The sequence below is a fragment of the Cryptomeria japonica genome, chromosome 7 (assembly GCF_030272615.1).
Source record: "Cryptomeria japonica chromosome 7, Sugi_1.0, whole genome shotgun sequence".
NCBI lineage: Eukaryota > Viridiplantae > Streptophyta > Pinopsida > Cupressales > Cupressaceae > Cryptomeria > Cryptomeria japonica.
In genome coordinates this window covers 127,813,111-127,822,484 of record NC_081411.1, presented here as the reverse complement: position 1 = coordinate 127,822,484, position 9,374 = coordinate 127,813,111, and the positions used below count along the sequence as shown (strand labels likewise).

The following is a 9,374-nucleotide window of genomic DNA, read 5'->3' as shown; positions in this document are numbered from 1 at the left end:
GGTCAGTAACATTGCAGGAAGCTACCTGCAGCTACGAATATTTGGCTGCGACGTTTGCTAACAGCCATGTAACCTCTTATCCACTACAAAAGCGTGGAACAGAGCAAATTCTGGCGGCGCTGAGTGGATGAAGACATTGATATTGATCTCAGGAGAGAAGAACCTAGCGGAGCATAATTGAAATGTGCGTAGTAAAAAGGAACTATCAATGCCATTTAGAAAATGGCCTATGCAGGTCTCGAACCTGCGACCTTCGCGTTATTAGCACGACGCTCTAACCAACTGAGCTAATAGGCCATTGAAAATTAATAAGAACAATTTGTTTCTGAATACGAATTCCAAATTTATCCATGACCTCACTCGCAACACACTTTTACCTCCGTACAATAAACCACCCTAATATTGTCAAACAATCTATTGACATTTGGGGCATACTAGGAAGCACCATTGCTATTAGAGTTGTTCAAACTAATGATTTTTACTTGCATCTTTAACATCAAAAAGTACCTAGACCGTAAATATAATTTGTACAAATTTCTACATGACTTCTAATAACAACAAGGGAAACATAAGGTTTAGTATTTACTAGTTCACAACATCTACAAATTCAATGAAAGGTGATATATTTATAGGCTTGTACATAGAATCTACTTCAAGTGATCCTCATACTCTACTTAAATCCAACTTTCTTCATAACTATCCTAAGATTCTCTTTCTTCATTTTCTTCTAGGAACTCTAGTGTTGTCATGCAACATTTGTAGGGTTCCGTTATCATCAATGTTATTTTATTGACTTGGATGACTACATGATTCATTCTCATAAATGATTCTCCACACACGCTTAATGTCTTTATTGTGTCTTTGTGAAGCTATAGTCTATAGAAGAATTTATAATGTTAAAACTACCCACAAAAAATGTGTCATACGACAAAAACCGATATTTATATTATTGTGTTTGCTTAATCATTCTAACACATGAATATTGACATTGATTTAAATGAAACTGTAGCACTTTGAGAAAAATAGGTTCACTTGTAAATCATTTGTCACTCAATGACTATGATTTGAAAAATCAAGTTGATATTGAAACAATTTATAACATTTACAAATGAAACTTAATGGTATAGATTTTAGTGTTTTCAAATTGACCAACATGAGATAATAGAGAAGCCTCACTTGCAAATCAAGCTTTAGAAATAGAAATACAAGGAATTGACTTGATGGCATGCCAATTAACTAATGTGCTCTTTTTTAAAATGATGAGGTCAAAATATAGAGAATATGTAGATAATAATAACGGGATGAAGAAGAATTTCAAGTAGTTGCTAGCATGAAGAAGTTTGAGGCTACATTGAAGGTCTTGAGGGAAATTGAAGCAAGGTTATACATCTTAGAGCTTAAGATAGGATGATCCACAAATGTGCACCGATTGTCCCAAAAATTGTGACAAAGAGAACTAAAAAATAATACAAGAGAATGAAATAGATTGCCTTGAGATGTCAGAAGAAAGTAGAGGTGTTAGGTGAGTAGTCTATAGATGTAGAAATGGGTTGTTTGCTTTTGTATTCAGCAAAATAATATCAAATTCTTCAATGATGATTTGTAGATCATCAACAAATTAAAGTGTATAAATAGAGGACACAAGTAAATTTTTTCGATTTAATTAATGGCGAAAACTTATATTTTTATGCAATAAGATCTACAATTGAATCCAAACAACTAACCAAAAAATCTACCAAATAAGTACCAAAATATCTTCTCACAACAACTAAAAACTAAAACTGCTTAGTATCTTACATTCCCCCCATAATGAATATTGAAAGAAAAAAAGATAAATTAAAGTTCAATGGTTATCCCACTCCTCCCCCATAATGAGCATTGTAAGAACTCCAAGTAAATTCCAAATGTGTTTGAACGTGATAATGAGAGAGGGGATTGTCACAATGTATAACACCATCGTACCATCATGAAGTTGTTCTAGATCTTATAACATCCTCTTGAACCAAATAGCCTAATAATAAGCATAAGTGATGACTTTGTATTCAACCTCTATAATAAAAATGGATACAATAGATTGTTTCATGGAGAAATGACAGCAAAACAAAGACTTAATTATTAAAGAATCAACTTACTCTCCTATAAATAATAAAATAAATACCATAATGAGCCTACAAATCAATCTTACATCATATGTAATATTGATCTAGTAATGATCAAATAAAGAAAATTTCTAATTATATAGAAATAAAGACTTAAAAAAGAGAATCATGATTTTTATTTTTTTTGACAAACTTAACACCAATCTCTATAATTGTGGTCATAAGATTACAATCTCATATTAAACCTCTAAAATAGATTTGAAACATAATTTTGTTGTGACCAAAATATACCAAGAAAGACTTACTAATCTCTTTCGTCCCTATGCTTTGATGTCAATTGAAAGTATCAAAATTTCCAATGATGATATTATCAACACATGAAAAGTGCAGAAATCTTTGATGTCAATTGAAGGTATCAAAATATTATCATAATTTTCAATGAATATTATACACATGCAGAGATAATTGGAGGAGACAAAGTACAATTATTATGAATGGCTTATGCAGGTCTCGAACCTGCGACCTTCGTGTTATTAGCACGACGCTCTAACCAGCTGAGCTAATAGACCACGAAAATAAAAAGTTTGACTAGATATTATCTACTTATTATAATCCTTAAAAATAATGTCACATGCTCATTACATGCAAAATTTAAACAAGAAAAACAGTAAGTAGATTTTACTCTTAACGTGGGCTTGATCGAACCCACAAACTCATCACACCTCAAAATGTACATTTATATGTAGTAACAATATTTTGTACTCTCTAATTACAAATAGAAAAGCAGAAAATTACATAGAATAAAACAGTAGGAGGACTCTCATTTTAATGATCAGTCTTAAGTTACACACTAAGTGACATATTAAGTTTAGTGAATGTTAATAAATTCTGAGCGTTTAACACTTTTAAGTCTAGAAGTATATTCTTAGTGTGACCACACATTAAGCAACGTATTAAACCTAGAAACTGTCAGTCTAAAAATGTAAGCTTAATGTATGTGATTTAAGCCGTTTCTATAGATACAACTGATTTCAACATCTTAAAATAATTAACACGTTATATATAAATACAACTGATTTCAACATCTTTTGTGAAACAATTGTGAACATTCACAAATGAAACTTGATGATGCAAATATTGGTTTTCGATTTGACGAAGTTGAGATGATAAGGAGACCTCACGTGCAACTTGAGGGAAGAAAAAGACATACAAAGAAATTGACTTGATGACACGTCAATTTAATGAATGTGAAAAAATATGTAGAATAGGTAGACAATATCAGTGAGGATGAAGAAATATTTGGGTGTGAAGAAGTTTGAGGCCACGTTGAGGGCCTTAAGGGAGACTGAGGGAAGGTGTGAAGCCCTAGAGACTAAAAGATGAAAATACACCAATTGTCCCAACAAATGGGACAAAGAGGAGAAATGAAAAATAATAGAAGAGGTTGAGTAAGATTGCCTTGAGAGGCAAGGAGCAGGTAGAGATGCCATGTGAGTAGCCTGCAGATGAAAAAATGGTTTGTTTGCAACTCATAAAGGACATTGTGGACAAGAAAGAAGATGAGATAATGGTCCAAGTGTGAATGGGAACAAGAGACTTTAGCCCACATGCTACAAGAGTCAGATGTAACAACCATGACAAAGGAGAAAGCAACCCATGAGTTGCAAGTAACTGATTCATTCATGCTTGCAGGTCATGGGGAAACAACCTGGACGAGGACGAAAACCCTATGATGAAGGATGAGGCTGAAAAAAGGCATGCCAAGAAGAGGAAGGCATGCAGATGCTAGAGTTTACGGTCGAGGTTGGAGTGATGCTTGAAAAAGAGACATTTCAAGAATACTAAATAAGATATGGGGGAGCATTGTATGAATAAGGAAACGACGGATAGAATTGAAGGAAAGAAAAATGTGTCTTTAAAATCCACTATGAGTCAGAGATTCACGGTGAGTATGTTATTGTAACAGCAAACGGTGAGTTGTTAGATGATGCCGAGGAAAACGAATCAAAGAAGATTCTAGGAATGAAGAACATAATTGGCAGTGTGTTATGCATGAGGTTGAAGGAAAAGAGTTTAATTTATTTGTTAAGTGTAGAAACATTTGCGGTGATATGTTTATCATGTGCATGCCATTGAGGAGAGTTGATTTTGTGAGGAGGAACATGAGGAATGTTTAAGTCTCTAGTTTGTATGAATGCTTGATTCCTATAAGGGGTAAAATTATCAAAATCCTTTTAAATGTGGCCTATGCAGGTCTCGAACCTGCGACCTTCGCGTTATTAGCACGACGCTCTAACTAGCTGAACTAATAGGCCACCGGGAACGGCTGTTTGACCAGATATAATCTCTTTTGTTACAATTGCCAAAGATAATGCCAAATCTTCATTGAATGCAAATTCCCATTCCTTAATGCAGAGCGAAGTGCAAACTTTAAACAAGAAAAATAGTAAATAGATTTTACTCTACCGTGGGCCTCGATCGAACCCACAAACTCAGCACACCTCAATATGTACCTTTATATACAGTACTGACATTTTGTACTCTCCACTTACAAATAGTACATGTAACAGCAGAAAAATGCAGAGATGGAAACAGTAGGACACTCATTTTAATTAGCAGATTACACATATATAAATACTACTGATTTCAACAACGTCAGATTATAATAACTAATTTTACAGATAACTGTAGATTATTGACATAAATCGGAACTGTTGACAATAAACTAGACAGTTATACAATCTTCATTGACACACGTTCAACTATTTATTGGCACAAGCATAATTCAGTTAAAAGTTATTTTCTCACACCCTCCTTTAATAAGTAATTGAATTTTGATGGGCTCTTGGTATATCTCTACTGAGTACAAATTCTATCTTGTCCAGTGATTAAATGAATACGTCAGTTATGTTGTCATTTGTTTTTACAATACTTCAAATCTACTACTTGTGATTGAATCTTTTATTTTTACATAATGTTTAGTTTCAATGGATCTTGCATGATAAACTGGATTGTCCACTCTGATTATCACACTCAATTGAAATTGGCTCTTCTTGTTTGTGTCTCATATCTTTAAGAATAAATCTTAGCCAAACAACTTCACGGGTGTAATTGCACAATACTTTGCACTCATCTTCACTAGAGGACTATAAATAGTTGGTAGTTTGTTTCTTTCTTGCTGCTCCACGAAAAAATGCTTGAATCTATATTGAAAGAATAACTAGTTGTGGATTTTCTGTCATCTAGCTCACCTGTCCAATTAGAATTTGACCAACCTGTCATCTCAACATTCAAATAGTTGTTCAATACAACATTTTGTGGCACCTTATAAGTATCAAATAACTCTCTTTCCTCTTTTCCAATGTGTATCAAGTTATTTAGACATGAATTGATTAAGTATGTTGACTGAATATGGAATATGAAGTCTGGTTGTGGTTAAGTAATTCAACTTCCCACCATTTGCCTATACAAAGTCACATTCACTTTTATAGTATCATTGTCAATAGAAAACATAAATGATATTCTAATGGAGTAGATATTGTTTTACTATCTTGCATATTAAACCTTTAGATTGGTTTCTTTGCATACTTATTTTGAGTAATTTAAGTCTTACCATCTTGTCTCCATACATCATTTACTAAACAATAATACGTTATTTCAAATATCTATGATGCATTTCTTTTGAATTCATCAATCAGCTCTATAGCACTTTCAAATGTCTACGATGCATTTCTTTTGAATTTATCAATCAACTCTATAGCACTTTTTGTTCTGATTTAAAAGTTATCCAAATACAACGAAATCAAAATAATATTCTTATGTTAATCTTTCATTATGTACAAATTTGAAAACTTCTTACTCTTGATAAAACCTTGATGGAAGAAGTTATCAATTTTCTCACCCCATGACGTTGGCACCTATTTAAGAGCATACAACGTTTTCTTTAATTTTCATACAAAATGTTATTTCTCCTCTTTTTCAAGTTGAACACAATAGATTAGTCCTTTTTAATCACCATTAAAAACTGTTGCATTAACATCCATCCATTTGATGTAGATTCCAATTGAACTTGGTAGAAAGTGCAATCATAAGTCTAATACTAGTATTCATTTTAGAGCTACAATTACAAATGTATCTTTATAATCTACTCCTTTCTTTTGTGAATAACCTTTTAGAACCAATCCAACTTTGAATTTATCAATACTATCATCAAATTAAAACTTAGTTTTGAACAACTATTTAGAACCTAGAAGAATTTTATTTGTAGATAATTCAATTAGTTCCTAGGTTTCATTATCTTTAATTGAATTATATTCTTATTGCATAGCATTCATTCATTCTAAATATTATTCTTAACTTTTTCAAAATTTTGAGGTTTCTCAACTCATTAACTAGAATCATTAAAGCATAGTCATTATACTTGGTTGGTTCCTTGATTTTCTTTATTAATCTTATTAATGCTTTGTTGTTGAATGGAGTAGCTTCACTTTTTCTCGATTCAAGCACACTTTGACCATGAGTTTGCTTATCTACAATATATGTACCGTTGGTTTCTTTTTCAATAAATTTCCATGAGGTAGTACTTTCTTCCCTTTCTTCCTCTTGACTATCATCTTCATTTTCATGAAATATAACACATATATTTGCAAAGACTATATGAGAAATAAAATTATATATTTTGCAGGTCCTATGATCAACAAAATAGCTAATGAAAATATAATTGATTGACTTTTGTTGGTGTAAATAAATATTCATTTTGGATATTATTACACTTACTTAAGTTAACTTAGGATAATGCATCTCTTCGTAGTTTGGATTTGAGACACTTAGGGAAGTGCGCACTTAGGGATAGAGCTTGTAGGAGAAATTCCACCTTTTGTGGTCTTATTTTGCTGTTACACTCCACATTCAGTGGGTCATCCACCTCTTGTGGAATATTATATTATCTCTCCTACCTACCCTTAGTATTTCTTACCTACCCTTGTTTCTCATTGAGCCACATGTCATATTTGTGTGCTCATACATCCATATGGCCTTGCCTATATAAGCAGGCCTCTATTCATTGTATTGGTTAATCCAGTTGATCATTTGCATATTGATGAGAATACAGTTTGTTCTTGTCATTCTATTGTCTCTTTTATGCTTTTCATTGTGCCCTTGATCTTGGCAAAATCCTACATGGTATTAGAGCTATTGGGGTTTCATTGATCAGTTTTTGGAGACATCGTGGAAGGCTTCTATTTTTGGATTTGGGGATCTTCATTTTTTGGGGGCATCATACAGTGATTTGGACATCACCGTTGAATCCGGGAGGCCATTTCCATAAATTTTGACTATAAAGTCGACCTATTTTGGTGAGAAATTTTTCTTTTCCCCCATTTTGGCTATTATCGTACGGATTTCGAAATTTAAAAAAAAAAAAAAATTCAAAAAATTCAAAAAAACTTTTCAAAAAAAAAAGGGGAAAAAGTTTTTTTTTGGGGTCCGCAGACCCCCCCCCAGCTGTACGTGTGTTGCAGGGATCGCGCCGTACCTGCGTTCCTGCAGACAGTACCGTCACCCGCCACCGCTGATCTCCTCCGTGACCCACACCGCGCACACATCACCAGCCGTCACTGCCGTGCAGGTCCACGCGTTGCCGTCAGTAGCTCAGCTTCCCTGTCGTGCCACCCGCCGAGACCCGCTGGCTCCATCGCCACCAGTGCCCGCAGGTTCCCGCCGGTACCCTCAGCCACCACTGCCGGTCCTCGGCTCCCGGCAACGTCGGCTCCGAGCCCGCCGAGATCTATCATCTCCGGCATCACCTCCTCTGCTGGCGACCACCTAAACCAGGTGGCAACTACACCCACCATGTGGCAGGCAGCCACTGGCCCACGGGAAAACAGTCATCTGCACAGCCATGTCAGAGCCGTATAGTCCATACTGCATAGTCATTGCGCCATGCAGCCCGTCCGTACCATGCCACGACATCATCCGTACTGCACAGTCAGCAGTCCGTACAGTACGGATGCCCAGTCAGCAGGGAGGCGAAGTTTTTGCGACAGTCATATAGCCGTCAAATTTAAAATAGTGACTTGCTGACGTCAGTGCCACATCAGCACTTTTTGAAATTTTTTTGACCCCTCTCCATTGAGATTTTCAGTTTTGCAGTCCAACATTGAAAGGCCATATCTTGCTCATTTTTGCTCTTTTTTTGGTGCAACTTTTTTTTGAAATGGGCTAAAATTTCGTGATCTTCGTAGTGGTGTGGTTATTTTCTGATTTTGGTGCATAGGTTTTTCAGAATTTTTGGATTCTCTCAGCTGTACTTGTCCAATCCTCAATTCTGTGACTTCAAGGGCCTCGTTTGAGCTCATACGACATCCTTTTCAGGTGCCATTTTTTTTTAAAGTGCTTATTTTTTCATCTACTTTTAGAATCTATGATTAGATTTCAGAGATTTTGAGTGAAAATTGTACTTTCAGATATTGGTCTTATTCGGCCAATTAGGTACTTGTAAATTGCTTGGATCTTAGTTAAGATCTCTTGCATTATCAGTTTGAGTCTCTTTTGGCCTTATTGAGGCAGTTGTAAAATTGTAAATTAGAATTCCACTTTGCCATTTTTTGCAAGTGGCCCATTGTATACGCACTACTTATAAAGTGCCAAAATCATCACATTTGGGGGGGTTTCTTTGATTGAGTGAATTTGGGGGGGTGTCTTGTGTGATTGTGCCTCTCTTTGTGCTCTTTCCATTCTTGTTGCAATGAGTCCTAACAAATTTCCACCTTTAACTCCACATAATTATGCATCATGGAAAATTAAAGTATGGAGTAAACTAATGGAAAAGAGTCTCACACACTACATAGATGGAACAATAACAACACCACCTGATCCTAAGGCTGATCCAATTGCTCAATTAGAATGGCTCACAAAGAATTGCATGGCTCTTGGAACCTTACACAAGTATGTATCAGATGACCTCATTTTTCACATTGAGAAGTGTAAAACAATCAAAGGGGCTTGGGATATGTTTCAGAAATTGTATGGACAAGTTGATGAAATCAGAGGCTATCAGATTGACAATGAGCTCACCAACTTGGATCCCAAGAATTTTGATACAATCCAAGATTATGTCACCAAAGCAAATGAGCTAAGAGCAAAGCTTAAGGATTGTGGAATTGACAAAAAGGACGCTCAAATGATATTCAACTTGTTGGATAATCTTGCACAAGAATATGCAGCATTTGTGTCTAGCTTCCAAACTCATTGTTTGACAGTGGGGAGTTCTTATGT

General features: G+C 35.0%; 3 non-coding genes across 3 annotated transcripts; all 3 read right to left on the bottom strand.

Moving 5' to 3' along the window:
* Positions 1-223: 223 nt before the first annotated feature.
* Positions 224-297, bottom strand: TRNAI-AAU (transfer RNA isoleucine (anticodon AAU)). Its single transcript has one exon. It is a non-coding gene; the product is annotated as a tRNA-Ile (tRNA).
* Positions 298-2,594: 2,297 nt separating this feature from the next.
* On the bottom strand, positions 2,595-2,668 carry TRNAI-AAU (transfer RNA isoleucine (anticodon AAU)). The gene has a single exon. It is a non-coding gene; the product is annotated as a tRNA-Ile (tRNA).
* A 1,672-nt stretch (positions 2,669-4,340) lies between these two features.
* Positions 4,341-4,414, bottom strand: TRNAI-AAU (transfer RNA isoleucine (anticodon AAU)). The gene has a single exon. It is a non-coding gene; the product is annotated as a tRNA-Ile (tRNA).
* Between the last annotated feature and the right edge of the window lie 4,960 nt (positions 4,415-9,374).